Source organism: Mytilus galloprovincialis, chromosome 11, assembly GCF_965363235.1.
Source record: "Mytilus galloprovincialis chromosome 11, xbMytGall1.hap1.1, whole genome shotgun sequence".
Classification (NCBI taxonomy): domain Eukaryota; kingdom Metazoa; phylum Mollusca; class Bivalvia; order Mytilida; family Mytilidae; genus Mytilus; species Mytilus galloprovincialis.
In genome coordinates, this window is record NC_134848.1 from 63582699 (window position 1) to 63600658 (window position 17960).

The 17960-nt window shown below is 38.9% G+C and overlaps 40 non-coding genes across 40 annotated transcripts; 13 read left to right on the forward strand and 27 right to left on the reverse strand.

Moving 5' to 3' along the window:
• Positions 1 to 146: 146 nt before the first annotated feature.
• Trnay-gua (transfer RNA tyrosine (anticodon GUA)) lies at positions 147 to 238 on the reverse strand. The gene is given in 2 exon segments: positions 147 to 182; positions 202 to 238. It is a non-coding gene; the product is annotated as a tRNA-Tyr (tRNA).
• Positions 239 to 544: 306 nt separating this feature from the next.
• On the forward strand, positions 545 to 616 carry Trnad-guc (transfer RNA aspartic acid (anticodon GUC)). The gene has a single exon. It is a non-coding gene; the product is annotated as a tRNA-Asp (tRNA).
• Positions 617 to 1136: 520 nt separating this feature from the next.
• On the reverse strand, positions 1137 to 1209 carry Trnaa-agc (transfer RNA alanine (anticodon AGC)). The gene has a single exon. It is a non-coding gene; the product is annotated as a tRNA-Ala (tRNA).
• A 297-nt stretch (positions 1210 to 1506) lies between these two features.
• On the reverse strand, positions 1507 to 1598 carry Trnay-gua (transfer RNA tyrosine (anticodon GUA)). The gene is given in 2 exon segments: positions 1507 to 1542; positions 1562 to 1598. It is a non-coding gene; the product is annotated as a tRNA-Tyr (tRNA).
• A 306-nt stretch (positions 1599 to 1904) lies between these two features.
• Trnad-guc (transfer RNA aspartic acid (anticodon GUC)) lies at positions 1905 to 1976 on the forward strand. Its single transcript has one exon. It is a non-coding gene; the product is annotated as a tRNA-Asp (tRNA).
• A 520-nt stretch (positions 1977 to 2496) lies between these two features.
• On the reverse strand, positions 2497 to 2569 carry Trnaa-agc (transfer RNA alanine (anticodon AGC)). The gene has a single exon. It is a non-coding gene; the product is annotated as a tRNA-Ala (tRNA).
• Positions 2570 to 2866: 297 nt separating this feature from the next.
• Positions 2867 to 2958, reverse strand: Trnay-gua (transfer RNA tyrosine (anticodon GUA)). Its single transcript is given in 2 exon segments — positions 2867 to 2902; positions 2922 to 2958. It is a non-coding gene; the product is annotated as a tRNA-Tyr (tRNA).
• A 306-nt stretch (positions 2959 to 3264) lies between these two features.
• Trnad-guc (transfer RNA aspartic acid (anticodon GUC)) lies at positions 3265 to 3336 on the forward strand. The gene has a single exon. It is a non-coding gene; the product is annotated as a tRNA-Asp (tRNA).
• Positions 3337 to 3856: 520 nt separating this feature from the next.
• Trnaa-agc (transfer RNA alanine (anticodon AGC)) lies at positions 3857 to 3929 on the reverse strand. The gene has a single exon. It is a non-coding gene; the product is annotated as a tRNA-Ala (tRNA).
• A 297-nt stretch (positions 3930 to 4226) lies between these two features.
• Trnay-gua (transfer RNA tyrosine (anticodon GUA)) lies at positions 4227 to 4318 on the reverse strand. Its single transcript is given in 2 exon segments — positions 4227 to 4262; positions 4282 to 4318. It is a non-coding gene; the product is annotated as a tRNA-Tyr (tRNA).
• Positions 4319 to 4624: 306 nt separating this feature from the next.
• Trnad-guc (transfer RNA aspartic acid (anticodon GUC)) lies at positions 4625 to 4696 on the forward strand. Its single transcript has one exon. It is a non-coding gene; the product is annotated as a tRNA-Asp (tRNA).
• Positions 4697 to 5216: 520 nt separating this feature from the next.
• On the reverse strand, positions 5217 to 5289 carry Trnaa-agc (transfer RNA alanine (anticodon AGC)). Its single transcript has one exon. It is a non-coding gene; the product is annotated as a tRNA-Ala (tRNA).
• A 297-nt stretch (positions 5290 to 5586) lies between these two features.
• On the reverse strand, positions 5587 to 5678 carry Trnay-gua (transfer RNA tyrosine (anticodon GUA)). Its single transcript is given in 2 exon segments — positions 5587 to 5622; positions 5642 to 5678. It is a non-coding gene; the product is annotated as a tRNA-Tyr (tRNA).
• Positions 5679 to 5984: 306 nt separating this feature from the next.
• Positions 5985 to 6056, forward strand: Trnad-guc (transfer RNA aspartic acid (anticodon GUC)). Its single transcript has one exon. It is a non-coding gene; the product is annotated as a tRNA-Asp (tRNA).
• Positions 6057 to 6576: 520 nt separating this feature from the next.
• On the reverse strand, positions 6577 to 6649 carry Trnaa-agc (transfer RNA alanine (anticodon AGC)). The gene has a single exon. It is a non-coding gene; the product is annotated as a tRNA-Ala (tRNA).
• A 297-nt stretch (positions 6650 to 6946) lies between these two features.
• Trnay-gua (transfer RNA tyrosine (anticodon GUA)) lies at positions 6947 to 7038 on the reverse strand. Its single transcript is given in 2 exon segments — positions 6947 to 6982; positions 7002 to 7038. It is a non-coding gene; the product is annotated as a tRNA-Tyr (tRNA).
• Positions 7039 to 7344: 306 nt separating this feature from the next.
• Trnad-guc (transfer RNA aspartic acid (anticodon GUC)) lies at positions 7345 to 7416 on the forward strand. Its single transcript has one exon. It is a non-coding gene; the product is annotated as a tRNA-Asp (tRNA).
• A 520-nt stretch (positions 7417 to 7936) lies between these two features.
• On the reverse strand, positions 7937 to 8009 carry Trnaa-agc (transfer RNA alanine (anticodon AGC)). The gene has a single exon. It is a non-coding gene; the product is annotated as a tRNA-Ala (tRNA).
• A 297-nt stretch (positions 8010 to 8306) lies between these two features.
• Trnay-gua (transfer RNA tyrosine (anticodon GUA)) lies at positions 8307 to 8398 on the reverse strand. The gene is given in 2 exon segments: positions 8307 to 8342; positions 8362 to 8398. It is a non-coding gene; the product is annotated as a tRNA-Tyr (tRNA).
• Positions 8399 to 8704: 306 nt separating this feature from the next.
• On the forward strand, positions 8705 to 8776 carry Trnad-guc (transfer RNA aspartic acid (anticodon GUC)). Its single transcript has one exon. It is a non-coding gene; the product is annotated as a tRNA-Asp (tRNA).
• Positions 8777 to 9296: 520 nt separating this feature from the next.
• Trnaa-agc (transfer RNA alanine (anticodon AGC)) lies at positions 9297 to 9369 on the reverse strand. The gene has a single exon. It is a non-coding gene; the product is annotated as a tRNA-Ala (tRNA).
• A 297-nt stretch (positions 9370 to 9666) lies between these two features.
• Positions 9667 to 9758, reverse strand: Trnay-gua (transfer RNA tyrosine (anticodon GUA)). Its single transcript is given in 2 exon segments — positions 9667 to 9702; positions 9722 to 9758. It is a non-coding gene; the product is annotated as a tRNA-Tyr (tRNA).
• Positions 9759 to 10064: 306 nt separating this feature from the next.
• Positions 10065 to 10136, forward strand: Trnad-guc (transfer RNA aspartic acid (anticodon GUC)). The gene has a single exon. It is a non-coding gene; the product is annotated as a tRNA-Asp (tRNA).
• Positions 10137 to 10656: 520 nt separating this feature from the next.
• Trnaa-agc (transfer RNA alanine (anticodon AGC)) lies at positions 10657 to 10729 on the reverse strand. The gene has a single exon. It is a non-coding gene; the product is annotated as a tRNA-Ala (tRNA).
• Positions 10730 to 11026: 297 nt separating this feature from the next.
• Trnay-gua (transfer RNA tyrosine (anticodon GUA)) lies at positions 11027 to 11118 on the reverse strand. The gene is given in 2 exon segments: positions 11027 to 11062; positions 11082 to 11118. It is a non-coding gene; the product is annotated as a tRNA-Tyr (tRNA).
• Positions 11119 to 11424: 306 nt separating this feature from the next.
• Trnad-guc (transfer RNA aspartic acid (anticodon GUC)) lies at positions 11425 to 11496 on the forward strand. The gene has a single exon. It is a non-coding gene; the product is annotated as a tRNA-Asp (tRNA).
• A 520-nt stretch (positions 11497 to 12016) lies between these two features.
• Positions 12017 to 12089, reverse strand: Trnaa-agc (transfer RNA alanine (anticodon AGC)). The gene has a single exon. It is a non-coding gene; the product is annotated as a tRNA-Ala (tRNA).
• A 297-nt stretch (positions 12090 to 12386) lies between these two features.
• Trnay-gua (transfer RNA tyrosine (anticodon GUA)) lies at positions 12387 to 12478 on the reverse strand. Its single transcript is given in 2 exon segments — positions 12387 to 12422; positions 12442 to 12478. It is a non-coding gene; the product is annotated as a tRNA-Tyr (tRNA).
• A 306-nt stretch (positions 12479 to 12784) lies between these two features.
• On the forward strand, positions 12785 to 12856 carry Trnad-guc (transfer RNA aspartic acid (anticodon GUC)). Its single transcript has one exon. It is a non-coding gene; the product is annotated as a tRNA-Asp (tRNA).
• A 520-nt stretch (positions 12857 to 13376) lies between these two features.
• On the reverse strand, positions 13377 to 13449 carry Trnaa-agc (transfer RNA alanine (anticodon AGC)). The gene has a single exon. It is a non-coding gene; the product is annotated as a tRNA-Ala (tRNA).
• Positions 13450 to 13746: 297 nt separating this feature from the next.
• On the reverse strand, positions 13747 to 13838 carry Trnay-gua (transfer RNA tyrosine (anticodon GUA)). Its single transcript is given in 2 exon segments — positions 13747 to 13782; positions 13802 to 13838. It is a non-coding gene; the product is annotated as a tRNA-Tyr (tRNA).
• Positions 13839 to 14144: 306 nt separating this feature from the next.
• On the forward strand, positions 14145 to 14216 carry Trnad-guc (transfer RNA aspartic acid (anticodon GUC)). The gene has a single exon. It is a non-coding gene; the product is annotated as a tRNA-Asp (tRNA).
• A 520-nt stretch (positions 14217 to 14736) lies between these two features.
• Positions 14737 to 14809, reverse strand: Trnaa-agc (transfer RNA alanine (anticodon AGC)). Its single transcript has one exon. It is a non-coding gene; the product is annotated as a tRNA-Ala (tRNA).
• Positions 14810 to 15106: 297 nt separating this feature from the next.
• Trnay-gua (transfer RNA tyrosine (anticodon GUA)) lies at positions 15107 to 15198 on the reverse strand. The gene is given in 2 exon segments: positions 15107 to 15142; positions 15162 to 15198. It is a non-coding gene; the product is annotated as a tRNA-Tyr (tRNA).
• A 306-nt stretch (positions 15199 to 15504) lies between these two features.
• On the forward strand, positions 15505 to 15576 carry Trnad-guc (transfer RNA aspartic acid (anticodon GUC)). Its single transcript has one exon. It is a non-coding gene; the product is annotated as a tRNA-Asp (tRNA).
• A 520-nt stretch (positions 15577 to 16096) lies between these two features.
• Trnaa-agc (transfer RNA alanine (anticodon AGC)) lies at positions 16097 to 16169 on the reverse strand. Its single transcript has one exon. It is a non-coding gene; the product is annotated as a tRNA-Ala (tRNA).
• A 297-nt stretch (positions 16170 to 16466) lies between these two features.
• Trnay-gua (transfer RNA tyrosine (anticodon GUA)) lies at positions 16467 to 16558 on the reverse strand. The gene is given in 2 exon segments: positions 16467 to 16502; positions 16522 to 16558. It is a non-coding gene; the product is annotated as a tRNA-Tyr (tRNA).
• Positions 16559 to 16864: 306 nt separating this feature from the next.
• On the forward strand, positions 16865 to 16936 carry Trnad-guc (transfer RNA aspartic acid (anticodon GUC)). The gene has a single exon. It is a non-coding gene; the product is annotated as a tRNA-Asp (tRNA).
• Positions 16937 to 17456: 520 nt separating this feature from the next.
• Trnaa-agc (transfer RNA alanine (anticodon AGC)) lies at positions 17457 to 17529 on the reverse strand. The gene has a single exon. It is a non-coding gene; the product is annotated as a tRNA-Ala (tRNA).
• Positions 17530 to 17826: 297 nt separating this feature from the next.
• On the reverse strand, positions 17827 to 17918 carry Trnay-gua (transfer RNA tyrosine (anticodon GUA)). Its single transcript is given in 2 exon segments — positions 17827 to 17862; positions 17882 to 17918. It is a non-coding gene; the product is annotated as a tRNA-Tyr (tRNA).
• Positions 17919 to 17960: the final 42 nt, after the last annotated feature.

The window sequence follows — 17960 nt, forward strand, 5'->3', positions numbered from 1 at the left end:
ATGCCTACAACTGCTTTGGCGGTCGGTCGTTAAAACAAAATGAATAAGGTTGAAACGTGGTACATGCATAACAACCCGCTAATGTGCATTCGCTAAAATTCCTCGAACAATGGTAATATTTGAGAGTGAAATGGGACCAAAAAATATCCCGTGAGGCGGAGTCGAACCACCGACCTAGAGATGTCAGATTTTCTTATTCCACTACAGTCTCCCGCTCTACCAACTGAGCTATCACGGGGTCTGTATACAAATGGTTAAATTGATGATTTATACGTATTTGGATGTATTGTACATTTAGTAATAAAAACAAAAAAGCGCCATCAATTGAATCTGAAACGTATATTAGGGGAAGGAGGGGCGATAATTCATTAAGATATTTCAATTGGCAAGAGTAGCAGAGAAAACAAGTAAGTAGAATGACGGATCGGTTGCGCTTAACATATATCGCCTACAGCAATCAATACTATGAATTTGCGGATGCGTTCAATATATTAACAAGATAGCAGTGAGCGTTAAGTACCTAAAAATGATGGTCGTTACTAAGTCCTCGGTAGTATAGTGGTTAGTATCCCCGCCTGTCACGCGGGAGACCGGGGTTCGATTCCCCGCCGGGGAGGACATTATTTTTTACTTGGCTTTGGATTTTCATTCTTTAATTGTCAATTTGACCGCTATAGTAACACCGGATAATAACTGTGTAAGGGTTTGAAACCAATCCAACTGTCGTATTGTTTATGCCGTAGCATCTCCAGTTCATGTCATCAGAAGACGACCAGTTAAGTTTTGAACACGTTCCCAACCTTTAAATGTGTCTACTTTTTAGCATTCATGAGCATATTTTTGAGAAAAAAAACGCAAAGATAAACTAAACCTGACTATCACTGCATCATTAATCCTTTATGACAGATTATTTACTCATTATTATACTACATCCCGAATGTGGTGAACGAGTCGAACTAATCACATTAAAATAAACATGAGAGTGTCAATGAATGAAGGATTCTTGTAACATGTGTAAGGGCAGGACATACACTCGAATCGACACAATTTCCTTATTTCGTTCATATCAGACTCTATTCATTTTCAATGCTGAAAGACTACCGAAAAATTGAGTATTGGCGACATTCAAAAATTTATGGAGGACCCGGGCATCGATCCCGGTACCTCTCGCATGCTAAGCGAGCGCTCTACCATGTGAGCTAGTCCCCCTCTTGGGTAATATGTCATTAAATAACGCCTTTATAAATGCGTACAGATGTCATTCAGTCACTTTATCGGTTCTAACTACAGTTCAAAGTAGTCTCGAGAGCTACATTTGTACATAATGAAGATTTATTTATATTTAGCACAATTACGTGATATGCCTACAACTGCTTTGGCGGTCGGTCGTTAAAACAAAATGAATAAGGTTGAAACGTGGTACATGCATAACAACCCGCTAATGTGCATTCGCTAAAATTCCTCGAACAATGGTAATATTTGAGAGTGAAATGGGACCAAAAAATATCCCGTGAGGCGGAGTCGAACCACCGACCTAGAGATGTCAGATTTTCTTATTCCACTACAGTCTCCCGCTCTACCAACTGAGCTATCACGGGGTCTGTATACAAATGGTTAAATTGATGATTTATACGTATTTGGATGTATTGTACATTTAGTAATAAAAACAAAAAAGCGCCATCAATTGAATCTGAAACGTATATTAGGGGAAGGAGGGGCGATAATTCATTAAGATATTTCAATTGGCAAGAGTAGCAGAGAAAACAAGTAAGTAGAATGACGGATCGGTTGCGCTTAACATATATCGCCTACAGCAATCAATACTATGAATTTGCGGATGCGTTCAATATATTAACAAGATAGCAGTGAGCGTTAAGTACCTAAAAATGATGGTCGTTACTAAGTCCTCGGTAGTATAGTGGTTAGTATCCCCGCCTGTCACGCGGGAGACCGGGGTTCGATTCCCCGCCGGGGAGGACATTATTTTTTACTTGGCTTTGGATTTTCATTCTTTAATTGTCAATTTGACCGCTATAGTAACACCGGATAATAACTGTGTAAGGGTTTGAAACCAATCCAACTGTCGTATTGTTTATGCCGTAGCATCTCCAGTTCATGTCATCAGAAGACGACCAGTTAAGTTTTGAACACGTTCCCAACCTTTAAATGTGTCTACTTTTTAGCATTCATGAGCATATTTTTGAGAAAAAAAACGCAAAGATAAACTAAACCTGACTATCACTGCATCATTAATCCTTTATGACAGATTATTTACTCATTATTATACTACATCCCGAATGTGGTGAACGAGTCGAACTAATCACATTAAAATAAACATGAGAGTGTCAATGAATGAAGGATTCTTGTAACATGTGTAAGGGCAGGACATACACTCGAATCGACACAATTTCCTTATTTCGTTCATATCAGACTCTATTCATTTTCAATGCTGAAAGACTACCGAAAAATTGAGTATTGGCGACATTCAAAAATTTATGGAGGACCCGGGCATCGATCCCGGTACCTCTCGCATGCTAAGCGAGCGCTCTACCATGTGAGCTAGTCCCCCTCTTGGGTAATATGTCATTAAATAACGCCTTTATAAATGCGTACAGATGTCATTCAGTCACTTTATCGGTTCTAACTACAGTTCAAAGTAGTCTCGAGAGCTACATTTGTACATAATGAAGATTTATTTATATTTAGCACAATTACGTGATATGCCTACAACTGCTTTGGCGGTCGGTCGTTAAAACAAAATGAATAAGGTTGAAACGTGGTACATGCATAACAACCCGCTAATGTGCATTCGCTAAAATTCCTCGAACAATGGTAATATTTGAGAGTGAAATGGGACCAAAAAATATCCCGTGAGGCGGAGTCGAACCACCGACCTAGAGATGTCAGATTTTCTTATTCCACTACAGTCTCCCGCTCTACCAACTGAGCTATCACGGGGTCTGTATACAAATGGTTAAATTGATGATTTATACGTATTTGGATGTATTGTACATTTAGTAATAAAAACAAAAAAGCGCCATCAATTGAATCTGAAACGTATATTAGGGGAAGGAGGGGCGATAATTCATTAAGATATTTCAATTGGCAAGAGTAGCAGAGAAAACAAGTAAGTAGAATGACGGATCGGTTGCGCTTAACATATATCGCCTACAGCAATCAATACTATGAATTTGCGGATGCGTTCAATATATTAACAAGATAGCAGTGAGCGTTAAGTACCTAAAAATGATGGTCGTTACTAAGTCCTCGGTAGTATAGTGGTTAGTATCCCCGCCTGTCACGCGGGAGACCGGGGTTCGATTCCCCGCCGGGGAGGACATTATTTTTTACTTGGCTTTGGATTTTCATTCTTTAATTGTCAATTTGACCGCTATAGTAACACCGGATAATAACTGTGTAAGGGTTTGAAACCAATCCAACTGTCGTATTGTTTATGCCGTAGCATCTCCAGTTCATGTCATCAGAAGACGACCAGTTAAGTTTTGAACACGTTCCCAACCTTTAAATGTGTCTACTTTTTAGCATTCATGAGCATATTTTTGAGAAAAAAAACGCAAAGATAAACTAAACCTGACTATCACTGCATCATTAATCCTTTATGACAGATTATTTACTCATTATTATACTACATCCCGAATGTGGTGAACGAGTCGAACTAATCACATTAAAATAAACATGAGAGTGTCAATGAATGAAGGATTCTTGTAACATGTGTAAGGGCAGGACATACACTCGAATCGACACAATTTCCTTATTTCGTTCATATCAGACTCTATTCATTTTCAATGCTGAAAGACTACCGAAAAATTGAGTATTGGCGACATTCAAAAATTTATGGAGGACCCGGGCATCGATCCCGGTACCTCTCGCATGCTAAGCGAGCGCTCTACCATGTGAGCTAGTCCCCCTCTTGGGTAATATGTCATTAAATAACGCCTTTATAAATGCGTACAGATGTCATTCAGTCACTTTATCGGTTCTAACTACAGTTCAAAGTAGTCTCGAGAGCTACATTTGTACATAATGAAGATTTATTTATATTTAGCACAATTACGTGATATGCCTACAACTGCTTTGGCGGTCGGTCGTTAAAACAAAATGAATAAGGTTGAAACGTGGTACATGCATAACAACCCGCTAATGTGCATTCGCTAAAATTCCTCGAACAATGGTAATATTTGAGAGTGAAATGGGACCAAAAAATATCCCGTGAGGCGGAGTCGAACCACCGACCTAGAGATGTCAGATTTTCTTATTCCACTACAGTCTCCCGCTCTACCAACTGAGCTATCACGGGGTCTGTATACAAATGGTTAAATTGATGATTTATACGTATTTGGATGTATTGTACATTTAGTAATAAAAACAAAAAAGCGCCATCAATTGAATCTGAAACGTATATTAGGGGAAGGAGGGGCGATAATTCATTAAGATATTTCAATTGGCAAGAGTAGCAGAGAAAACAAGTAAGTAGAATGACGGATCGGTTGCGCTTAACATATATCGCCTACAGCAATCAATACTATGAATTTGCGGATGCGTTCAATATATTAACAAGATAGCAGTGAGCGTTAAGTACCTAAAAATGATGGTCGTTACTAAGTCCTCGGTAGTATAGTGGTTAGTATCCCCGCCTGTCACGCGGGAGACCGGGGTTCGATTCCCCGCCGGGGAGGACATTATTTTTTACTTGGCTTTGGATTTTCATTCTTTAATTGTCAATTTGACCGCTATAGTAACACCGGATAATAACTGTGTAAGGGTTTGAAACCAATCCAACTGTCGTATTGTTTATGCCGTAGCATCTCCAGTTCATGTCATCAGAAGACGACCAGTTAAGTTTTGAACACGTTCCCAACCTTTAAATGTGTCTACTTTTTAGCATTCATGAGCATATTTTTGAGAAAAAAAACGCAAAGATAAACTAAACCTGACTATCACTGCATCATTAATCCTTTATGACAGATTATTTACTCATTATTATACTACATCCCGAATGTGGTGAACGAGTCGAACTAATCACATTAAAATAAACATGAGAGTGTCAATGAATGAAGGATTCTTGTAACATGTGTAAGGGCAGGACATACACTCGAATCGACACAATTTCCTTATTTCGTTCATATCAGACTCTATTCATTTTCAATGCTGAAAGACTACCGAAAAATTGAGTATTGGCGACATTCAAAAATTTATGGAGGACCCGGGCATCGATCCCGGTACCTCTCGCATGCTAAGCGAGCGCTCTACCATGTGAGCTAGTCCCCCTCTTGGGTAATATGTCATTAAATAACGCCTTTATAAATGCGTACAGATGTCATTCAGTCACTTTATCGGTTCTAACTACAGTTCAAAGTAGTCTCGAGAGCTACATTTGTACATAATGAAGATTTATTTATATTTAGCACAATTACGTGATATGCCTACAACTGCTTTGGCGGTCGGTCGTTAAAACAAAATGAATAAGGTTGAAACGTGGTACATGCATAACAACCCGCTAATGTGCATTCGCTAAAATTCCTCGAACAATGGTAATATTTGAGAGTGAAATGGGACCAAAAAATATCCCGTGAGGCGGAGTCGAACCACCGACCTAGAGATGTCAGATTTTCTTATTCCACTACAGTCTCCCGCTCTACCAACTGAGCTATCACGGGGTCTGTATACAAATGGTTAAATTGATGATTTATACGTATTTGGATGTATTGTACATTTAGTAATAAAAACAAAAAAGCGCCATCAATTGAATCTGAAACGTATATTAGGGGAAGGAGGGGCGATAATTCATTAAGATATTTCAATTGGCAAGAGTAGCAGAGAAAACAAGTAAGTAGAATGACGGATCGGTTGCGCTTAACATATATCGCCTACAGCAATCAATACTATGAATTTGCGGATGCGTTCAATATATTAACAAGATAGCAGTGAGCGTTAAGTACCTAAAAATGATGGTCGTTACTAAGTCCTCGGTAGTATAGTGGTTAGTATCCCCGCCTGTCACGCGGGAGACCGGGGTTCGATTCCCCGCCGGGGAGGACATTATTTTTTACTTGGCTTTGGATTTTCATTCTTTAATTGTCAATTTGACCGCTATAGTAACACCGGATAATAACTGTGTAAGGGTTTGAAACCAATCCAACTGTCGTATTGTTTATGCCGTAGCATCTCCAGTTCATGTCATCAGAAGACGACCAGTTAAGTTTTGAACACGTTCCCAACCTTTAAATGTGTCTACTTTTTAGCATTCATGAGCATATTTTTGAGAAAAAAAACGCAAAGATAAACTAAACCTGACTATCACTGCATCATTAATCCTTTATGACAGATTATTTACTCATTATTATACTACATCCCGAATGTGGTGAACGAGTCGAACTAATCACATTAAAATAAACATGAGAGTGTCAATGAATGAAGGATTCTTGTAACATGTGTAAGGGCAGGACATACACTCGAATCGACACAATTTCCTTATTTCGTTCATATCAGACTCTATTCATTTTCAATGCTGAAAGACTACCGAAAAATTGAGTATTGGCGACATTCAAAAATTTATGGAGGACCCGGGCATCGATCCCGGTACCTCTCGCATGCTAAGCGAGCGCTCTACCATGTGAGCTAGTCCCCCTCTTGGGTAATATGTCATTAAATAACGCCTTTATAAATGCGTACAGATGTCATTCAGTCACTTTATCGGTTCTAACTACAGTTCAAAGTAGTCTCGAGAGCTACATTTGTACATAATGAAGATTTATTTATATTTAGCACAATTACGTGATATGCCTACAACTGCTTTGGCGGTCGGTCGTTAAAACAAAATGAATAAGGTTGAAACGTGGTACATGCATAACAACCCGCTAATGTGCATTCGCTAAAATTCCTCGAACAATGGTAATATTTGAGAGTGAAATGGGACCAAAAAATATCCCGTGAGGCGGAGTCGAACCACCGACCTAGAGATGTCAGATTTTCTTATTCCACTACAGTCTCCCGCTCTACCAACTGAGCTATCACGGGGTCTGTATACAAATGGTTAAATTGATGATTTATACGTATTTGGATGTATTGTACATTTAGTAATAAAAACAAAAAAGCGCCATCAATTGAATCTGAAACGTATATTAGGGGAAGGAGGGGCGATAATTCATTAAGATATTTCAATTGGCAAGAGTAGCAGAGAAAACAAGTAAGTAGAATGACGGATCGGTTGCGCTTAACATATATCGCCTACAGCAATCAATACTATGAATTTGCGGATGCGTTCAATATATTAACAAGATAGCAGTGAGCGTTAAGTACCTAAAAATGATGGTCGTTACTAAGTCCTCGGTAGTATAGTGGTTAGTATCCCCGCCTGTCACGCGGGAGACCGGGGTTCGATTCCCCGCCGGGGAGGACATTATTTTTTACTTGGCTTTGGATTTTCATTCTTTAATTGTCAATTTGACCGCTATAGTAACACCGGATAATAACTGTGTAAGGGTTTGAAACCAATCCAACTGTCGTATTGTTTATGCCGTAGCATCTCCAGTTCATGTCATCAGAAGACGACCAGTTAAGTTTTGAACACGTTCCCAACCTTTAAATGTGTCTACTTTTTAGCATTCATGAGCATATTTTTGAGAAAAAAAACGCAAAGATAAACTAAACCTGACTATCACTGCATCATTAATCCTTTATGACAGATTATTTACTCATTATTATACTACATCCCGAATGTGGTGAACGAGTCGAACTAATCACATTAAAATAAACATGAGAGTGTCAATGAATGAAGGATTCTTGTAACATGTGTAAGGGCAGGACATACACTCGAATCGACACAATTTCCTTATTTCGTTCATATCAGACTCTATTCATTTTCAATGCTGAAAGACTACCGAAAAATTGAGTATTGGCGACATTCAAAAATTTATGGAGGACCCGGGCATCGATCCCGGTACCTCTCGCATGCTAAGCGAGCGCTCTACCATGTGAGCTAGTCCCCCTCTTGGGTAATATGTCATTAAATAACGCCTTTATAAATGCGTACAGATGTCATTCAGTCACTTTATCGGTTCTAACTACAGTTCAAAGTAGTCTCGAGAGCTACATTTGTACATAATGAAGATTTATTTATATTTAGCACAATTACGTGATATGCCTACAACTGCTTTGGCGGTCGGTCGTTAAAACAAAATGAATAAGGTTGAAACGTGGTACATGCATAACAACCCGCTAATGTGCATTCGCTAAAATTCCTCGAACAATGGTAATATTTGAGAGTGAAATGGGACCAAAAAATATCCCGTGAGGCGGAGTCGAACCACCGACCTAGAGATGTCAGATTTTCTTATTCCACTACAGTCTCCCGCTCTACCAACTGAGCTATCACGGGGTCTGTATACAAATGGTTAAATTGATGATTTATACGTATTTGGATGTATTGTACATTTAGTAATAAAAACAAAAAAGCGCCATCAATTGAATCTGAAACGTATATTAGGGGAAGGAGGGGCGATAATTCATTAAGATATTTCAATTGGCAAGAGTAGCAGAGAAAACAAGTAAGTAGAATGACGGATCGGTTGCGCTTAACATATATCGCCTACAGCAATCAATACTATGAATTTGCGGATGCGTTCAATATATTAACAAGATAGCAGTGAGCGTTAAGTACCTAAAAATGATGGTCGTTACTAAGTCCTCGGTAGTATAGTGGTTAGTATCCCCGCCTGTCACGCGGGAGACCGGGGTTCGATTCCCCGCCGGGGAGGACATTATTTTTTACTTGGCTTTGGATTTTCATTCTTTAATTGTCAATTTGACCGCTATAGTAACACCGGATAATAACTGTGTAAGGGTTTGAAACCAATCCAACTGTCGTATTGTTTATGCCGTAGCATCTCCAGTTCATGTCATCAGAAGACGACCAGTTAAGTTTTGAACACGTTCCCAACCTTTAAATGTGTCTACTTTTTAGCATTCATGAGCATATTTTTGAGAAAAAAAACGCAAAGATAAACTAAACCTGACTATCACTGCATCATTAATCCTTTATGACAGATTATTTACTCATTATTATACTACATCCCGAATGTGGTGAACGAGTCGAACTAATCACATTAAAATAAACATGAGAGTGTCAATGAATGAAGGATTCTTGTAACATGTGTAAGGGCAGGACATACACTCGAATCGACACAATTTCCTTATTTCGTTCATATCAGACTCTATTCATTTTCAATGCTGAAAGACTACCGAAAAATTGAGTATTGGCGACATTCAAAAATTTATGGAGGACCCGGGCATCGATCCCGGTACCTCTCGCATGCTAAGCGAGCGCTCTACCATGTGAGCTAGTCCCCCTCTTGGGTAATATGTCATTAAATAACGCCTTTATAAATGCGTACAGATGTCATTCAGTCACTTTATCGGTTCTAACTACAGTTCAAAGTAGTCTCGAGAGCTACATTTGTACATAATGAAGATTTATTTATATTTAGCACAATTACGTGATATGCCTACAACTGCTTTGGCGGTCGGTCGTTAAAACAAAATGAATAAGGTTGAAACGTGGTACATGCATAACAACCCGCTAATGTGCATTCGCTAAAATTCCTCGAACAATGGTAATATTTGAGAGTGAAATGGGACCAAAAAATATCCCGTGAGGCGGAGTCGAACCACCGACCTAGAGATGTCAGATTTTCTTATTCCACTACAGTCTCCCGCTCTACCAACTGAGCTATCACGGGGTCTGTATACAAATGGTTAAATTGATGATTTATACGTATTTGGATGTATTGTACATTTAGTAATAAAAACAAAAAAGCGCCATCAATTGAATCTGAAACGTATATTAGGGGAAGGAGGGGCGATAATTCATTAAGATATTTCAATTGGCAAGAGTAGCAGAGAAAACAAGTAAGTAGAATGACGGATCGGTTGCGCTTAACATATATCGCCTACAGCAATCAATACTATGAATTTGCGGATGCGTTCAATATATTAACAAGATAGCAGTGAGCGTTAAGTACCTAAAAATGATGGTCGTTACTAAGTCCTCGGTAGTATAGTGGTTAGTATCCCCGCCTGTCACGCGGGAGACCGGGGTTCGATTCCCCGCCGGGGAGGACATTATTTTTTACTTGGCTTTGGATTTTCATTCTTTAATTGTCAATTTGACCGCTATAGTAACACCGGATAATAACTGTGTAAGGGTTTGAAACCAATCCAACTGTCGTATTGTTTATGCCGTAGCATCTCCAGTTCATGTCATCAGAAGACGACCAGTTAAGTTTTGAACACGTTCCCAACCTTTAAATGTGTCTACTTTTTAGCATTCATGAGCATATTTTTGAGAAAAAAAACGCAAAGATAAACTAAACCTGACTATCACTGCATCATTAATCCTTTATGACAGATTATTTACTCATTATTATACTACATCCCGAATGTGGTGAACGAGTCGAACTAATCACATTAAAATAAACATGAGAGTGTCAATGAATGAAGGATTCTTGTAACATGTGTAAGGGCAGGACATACACTCGAATCGACACAATTTCCTTATTTCGTTCATATCAGACTCTATTCATTTTCAATGCTGAAAGACTACCGAAAAATTGAGTATTGGCGACATTCAAAAATTTATGGAGGACCCGGGCATCGATCCCGGTACCTCTCGCATGCTAAGCGAGCGCTCTACCATGTGAGCTAGTCCCCCTCTTGGGTAATATGTCATTAAATAACGCCTTTATAAATGCGTACAGATGTCATTCAGTCACTTTATCGGTTCTAACTACAGTTCAAAGTAGTCTCGAGAGCTACATTTGTACATAATGAAGATTTATTTATATTTAGCACAATTACGTGATATGCCTACAACTGCTTTGGCGGTCGGTCGTTAAAACAAAATGAATAAGGTTGAAACGTGGTACATGCATAACAACCCGCTAATGTGCATTCGCTAAAATTCCTCGAACAATGGTAATATTTGAGAGTGAAATGGGACCAAAAAATATCCCGTGAGGCGGAGTCGAACCACCGACCTAGAGATGTCAGATTTTCTTATTCCACTACAGTCTCCCGCTCTACCAACTGAGCTATCACGGGGTCTGTATACAAATGGTTAAATTGATGATTTATACGTATTTGGATGTATTGTACATTTAGTAATAAAAACAAAAAAGCGCCATCAATTGAATCTGAAACGTATATTAGGGGAAGGAGGGGCGATAATTCATTAAGATATTTCAATTGGCAAGAGTAGCAGAGAAAACAAGTAAGTAGAATGACGGATCGGTTGCGCTTAACATATATCGCCTACAGCAATCAATACTATGAATTTGCGGATGCGTTCAATATATTAACAAGATAGCAGTGAGCGTTAAGTACCTAAAAATGATGGTCGTTACTAAGTCCTCGGTAGTATAGTGGTTAGTATCCCCGCCTGTCACGCGGGAGACCGGGGTTCGATTCCCCGCCGGGGAGGACATTATTTTTTACTTGGCTTTGGATTTTCATTCTTTAATTGTCAATTTGACCGCTATAGTAACACCGGATAATAACTGTGTAAGGGTTTGAAACCAATCCAACTGTCGTATTGTTTATGCCGTAGCATCTCCAGTTCATGTCATCAGAAGACGACCAGTTAAGTTTTGAACACGTTCCCAACCTTTAAATGTGTCTACTTTTTAGCATTCATGAGCATATTTTTGAGAAAAAAAACGCAAAGATAAACTAAACCTGACTATCACTGCATCATTAATCCTTTATGACAGATTATTTACTCATTATTATACTACATCCCGAATGTGGTGAACGAGTCGAACTAATCACATTAAAATAAACATGAGAGTGTCAATGAATGAAGGATTCTTGTAACATGTGTAAGGGCAGGACATACACTCGAATCGACACAATTTCCTTATTTCGTTCATATCAGACTCTATTCATTTTCAATGCTGAAAGACTACCGAAAAATTGAGTATTGGCGACATTCAAAAATTTATGGAGGACCCGGGCATCGATCCCGGTACCTCTCGCATGCTAAGCGAGCGCTCTACCATGTGAGCTAGTCCCCCTCTTGGGTAATATGTCATTAAATAACGCCTTTATAAATGCGTACAGATGTCATTCAGTCACTTTATCGGTTCTAACTACAGTTCAAAGTAGTCTCGAGAGCTACATTTGTACATAATGAAGATTTATTTATATTTAGCACAATTACGTGATATGCCTACAACTGCTTTGGCGGTCGGTCGTTAAAACAAAATGAATAAGGTTGAAACGTGGTACATGCATAACAACCCGCTAATGTGCATTCGCTAAAATTCCTCGAACAATGGTAATATTTGAGAGTGAAATGGGACCAAAAAATATCCCGTGAGGCGGAGTCGAACCACCGACCTAGAGATGTCAGATTTTCTTATTCCACTACAGTCTCCCGCTCTACCAACTGAGCTATCACGGGGTCTGTATACAAATGGTTAAATTGATGATTTATACGTATTTGGATGTATTGTACATTTAGTAATAAAAACAAAAAAGCGCCATCAATTGAATCTGAAACGTATATTAGGGGAAGGAGGGGCGATAATTCATTAAGATATTTCAATTGGCAAGAGTAGCAGAGAAAACAAGTAAGTAGAATGACGGATCGGTTGCGCTTAACATATATCGCCTACAGCAATCAATACTATGAATTTGCGGATGCGTTCAATATATTAACAAGATAGCAGTGAGCGTTAAGTACCTAAAAATGATGGTCGTTACTAAGTCCTCGGTAGTATAGTGGTTAGTATCCCCGCCTGTCACGCGGGAGACCGGGGTTCGATTCCCCGCCGGGGAGGACATTATTTTTTACTTGGCTTTGGATTTTCATTCTTTAATTGTCAATTTGACCGCTATAGTAACACCGGATAATAACTGTGTAAGGGTTTGAAACCAATCCAACTGTCGTATTGTTTATGCCGTAGCATCTCCAGTTCATGTCATCAGAAGACGACCAGTTAAGTTTTGAACACGTTCCCAACCTTTAAATGTGTCTACTTTTTAGCATTCATGAGCATATTTTTGAGAAAAAAAACGCAAAGATAAACTAAACCTGACTATCACTGCATCATTAATCCTTTATGACAGATTATTTACTCATTATTATACTACATCCCGAATGTGGTGAACGAGTCGAACTAATCACATTAAAATAAACATGAGAGTGTCAATGAATGAAGGATTCTTGTAACATGTGTAAGGGCAGGACATACACTCGAATCGACACAATTTCCTTATTTCGTTCATATCAGACTCTATTCATTTTCAATGCTGAAAGACTACCGAAAAATTGAGTATTGGCGACATTCAAAAATTTATGGAGGACCCGGGCATCGATCCCGGTACCTCTCGCATGCTAAGCGAGCGCTCTACCATGTGAGCTAGTCCCCCTCTTGGGTAATATGTCATTAAATAACGCCTTTATAAATGCGTACAGATGTCATTCAGTCACTTTATCGGTTCTAACTACAGTTCAAAGTAGTCTCGAGAGCTACATTTGTACATAATGAAGATTTATTTATATTTAGCACAATTACGTGATATGCCTACAACTGCTTTGGCGGTCGGTCGTTAAAACAAAATGAATAAGGTTGAAACGTGGTACATGCATAACAACCCGCTAATGTGCATTCGCTAAAATTCCTCGAACAATGGTAATATTTGAGAGTGAAATGGGACCAAAAAATATCCCGTGAGGCGGAGTCGAACCACCGACCTAGAGATGTCAGATTTTCTTATTCCACTACAGTCTCCCGCTCTACCAACTGAGCTATCACGGGGTCTGTATACAAATGGTTAAATTGATGATTTATACGTATTTGGATGTATTGTACATTTAGTAATAAAAACAAAAAAGCGCCATCAATTGAATCTGAAACGTATATTAGGGGAAGGAGGGGCGATAATTCATTAAGATATTTCAATTGGCAAGAGTAGCAGAGAAAACAAGTAAGTAGAATGACGGATCGGTTGCGCTTAACATATATCGCCTACAGCAATCAATACTATGAATTTGCGGATGCGTTCAATATATTAACAAGATAGCAGTGAGCGTTAAGTACCTAAAAATGATGGTCGTTACTAAGTCCTCGGTAGTATAGTGGTTAGTATCCCCGCCTGTCACGCGGGAGACCGGGGTTCGATTCCCCGCCGGGGAGGACATTATTTTTTACTTGGCTTTGGATTTTCATTCTTTAATTGTCAATTTGACCGCTATAGTAACACCGGATAATAACTGTGTAAGGGTTTGAAACCAATCCAACTGTCGTATTGTTTATGCCGTAGCATCTCCAGTTCATGTCATCAGAAGACGACCAGTTAAGTTTTGAACACGTTCCCAACCTTTAAATGTGTCTACTTTTTAGCATTCATGAGCATATTTTTGAGAAAAAAAACGCAAAGATAAACTAAACCTGACTATCACTGCATCATTAATCCTTTATGACAGATTATTTACTCATTATTATACTACATCCCGAATGTGGTGAACGAGTCGAACTAATCACATTAAAATAAACATGAGAGTGTCAATGAATGAAGGATTCTTGTAACATGTGTAAGGGCAGGACATACACTCGAATCGACACAATTTCCTTATTTCGTTCATATCAGACTCTATTCATTTTCAATGCTGAAAGACTACCGAAAAATTGAGTATTGGCGACATTCAAAAATTTATGGAGGACCCGGGCATCGATCCCGGTACCTCTCGCATGCTAAGCGAGCGCTCTACCATGTGAGCTAGTCCCCCTCTTGGGTAATATGTCATTAAATAACGCCTTTATAAATGCGTACAGATGTCATTCAGTCACTTTATCGGTTCTAACTACAGTTCAAAGTAGTCTCGAGAGCTACATTTGTACATAATGAAGATTTATTTATATTTAGCACAATTACGTGATATGCCTACAACTGCTTTGGCGGTCGGTCGTTAAAACAAAATGAATAAGGTTGAAACGTGGTACATGCATAACAACCCGCTAATGTGCATTCGCTAAAATTCCTCGAACAATGGTAATATTTGAGAGTGAAATGGGACCAAAAAATATCCCGTGAGGCGGAGTCGAACCACCGACCTAGAGATGTCAGATTTTCTTATTCCACTACAGTCTCCCGCTCTACCAACTGAGCTATCACGGGGTCTGTATACAAATGGTTAAATTGATGATTTATACGTATTTGGATGTATTGTACATTTAGTAATAAAAACAAAAAAGCGCCATCAATTGAATCTGAAACGTATATTAGGGGAAGGAGGGGCGATAATTCATTAAGATATTTCAATTGGCAAGAGTAGCAGAGAAAACAAGTAAGTAGAATGACGGATCGGTTGCGCTTAACATATATCGCCTACAGCAATCAATACTATGAATTTGCGGATGCGTTCAATATATTAACAAGATAGCAGTGAGCGTTAAGTACCTAAAAATGATGGTCGTTACTAAGTCCTCGGTAGTATAGTGGTTAGTATCCCCGCCTGTCACGCGGGAGACCGGGGTTCGATTCCCCGCCGGGGAGGACATTATTTTTTACTTGGCTTTGGATTTTCATTCTTTAATTGTCAATTTGACCGCTATAGTAACACCGGATAATAACTGTGTAAGGGTTTGAAACCAATCCAACTGTCGTATTGTTTATGCCGTAGCATCTCCAGTTCATGTCATCAGAAGACGACCAGTTAAGTTTTGAACACGTTCCCAACCTTTAAATGTGTCTACTTTTTAGCATTCATGAGCATATTTTTGAGAAAAAAAACGCAAAGATAAACTAAACCTGACTATCACTGCATCATTAATCCTTTATGACAGATTATTTACTCATTATTATACTACATCCCGAATGTGGTGAACGAGTCGAACTAATCACATTAAAATAAACATGAGAGTGTCAATGAATGAAGGATTCTTGTAACATGTGTAAGGGCAGGACATACACTCGAATCGACACAATTTCCTTATTTCGTTCATATCAGACTCTATTCATTTTCAATGCTGAAAGACTACCGAAAAATTGAGTATTGGCGACATTCAAAAATTTATGGAGGACCCGGGCATCGATCCCGGTACCTCTCGCATGCTAAGCGAGCGCTCTACCATGTGAGCTAGTCCCCCTCTTGGGTAATATGTCATTAAATAACGCCTTTATAAATGCGTACAGATGTCATTCAGTCACTTTATCGGTTCTAACTACAGTTCAAAGTAGTCTCGAGAGCTACATTTGTACATAATGAAGATTTATTTATATTTAGCACAATTACGTGATATGCCTACAACTGCTTTGGCGGTCGGTCGTTAAAACAAAATGAATAAGGTTGAAACGTGGTACATGCATAACAACCCGCTAATGTGCATTCGCTAAAATTCCTCGAACAATGGTAATATTTGAGAGTGAAATGGGACCAAAAAATATCCCGTGAGGCGGAGTCGAACCACCGACCTAGAGATGTCAGATTTTCTTATTCCACTACAGTCTCCCGCTCTACCAACTGAGCTATCACGGGGTCTGTATACAAATGGTTAAATTGATGATTTATACGTATTTGGATGTATTGTACATTTAGTAATAAAAACAAAAAAGCGCCATCAATTGAATCTGAAACGTATATTAGGGGAAGGAGGGGCGATAATTCATTAAGATATTTCAATTGGCAAGAGTAGCAGAGAAAACAAGTAAGTAGAATGACGGATCGGTTGCGCTTAACATATATCGCCTACAGCAATCAATACTATGAATTTGCGGATGCGTTCAATATATTAACAAGATAGCAGTGAGCGTTAAGTACCTAAAAATGATGGTCGTTACTAAGTCCTCGGTAGTATAGTGGTTAGTATCCCCGCCTGTCACGCGGGAGACCGGGGTTCGATTCCCCGCCGGGGAGGACATTATTTTTTACTTGGCTTTGGATTTTCATTCTTTAATTGTCAATTTGACCGCTATAGTAACACCGGATAATAACTGTGTAAGGGTTTGAAACCAATCCAACTGTCGTATTGTTTATGCCGTAGCATCTCCAGTTCATGTCATCAGAAGACGACCAGTTAAGTTTTGAACACGTTCCCAACCTTTAAATGTGTCTACTTTTTAGCATTCATGAGCATATTTTTGAGAAAAAAAACGCAAAGATAAACTAAACCTGACTATCACTGCATCATTAATCCTTTATGACAGATTATTTACTCATTATTATACTACATCCCGAATGTGGTGAACGAGTCGAACTAATCACATTAAAATAAACATGAGAGTGTCAATGAATGAAGGATTCTTGTAACATGTGTAAGGGCAGGACATACACTCGAATCGACACAATTTCCTTATTTCGTTCATATCAGACTCTATTCATTTTCAATGCTGAAAGACTACCGAAAAATTGAGTATTGGCGACATTCAAAAATTTATGGAGGACCCGGGCATCGATCCCGGTACCTCTCGCATGCTAAGCGAGCGCTCTACCATGTGAGCTAGTCCCCCTCTTGGGTAATATGTCATTAAATAACGCCTTTATAAATGCGTACAGATGTCATTCAGTCACTTTATCGGTTCTAACTACAGTTCAAAGTAGTCTCGAGAGCTACATTTGTACATAATGAAGATTTATTTATATTTAGCACAATTACGTGATATGCCTACAACTGCTTTGGCGGTCGGTCGTTAAAACAAAATGAATAAGGTTGAAACGTGGTACATGCATAACAACCCGCTAATGTGCATTCGCTAAAATTCCTCGAACAATGGTAATATTTGAGAGTGAAATGGGACCAAAAAATATCCCGTGAGGCGGAGTCGAACCACCGACCTAGAGATGTCAGATTTTCTTATTCCACTACAGTCTCCCGCTCTACCAACTGAGCTATCACGGGGTCTGTATACAAATGGTTAAATTGATGATTTATACGTATTTG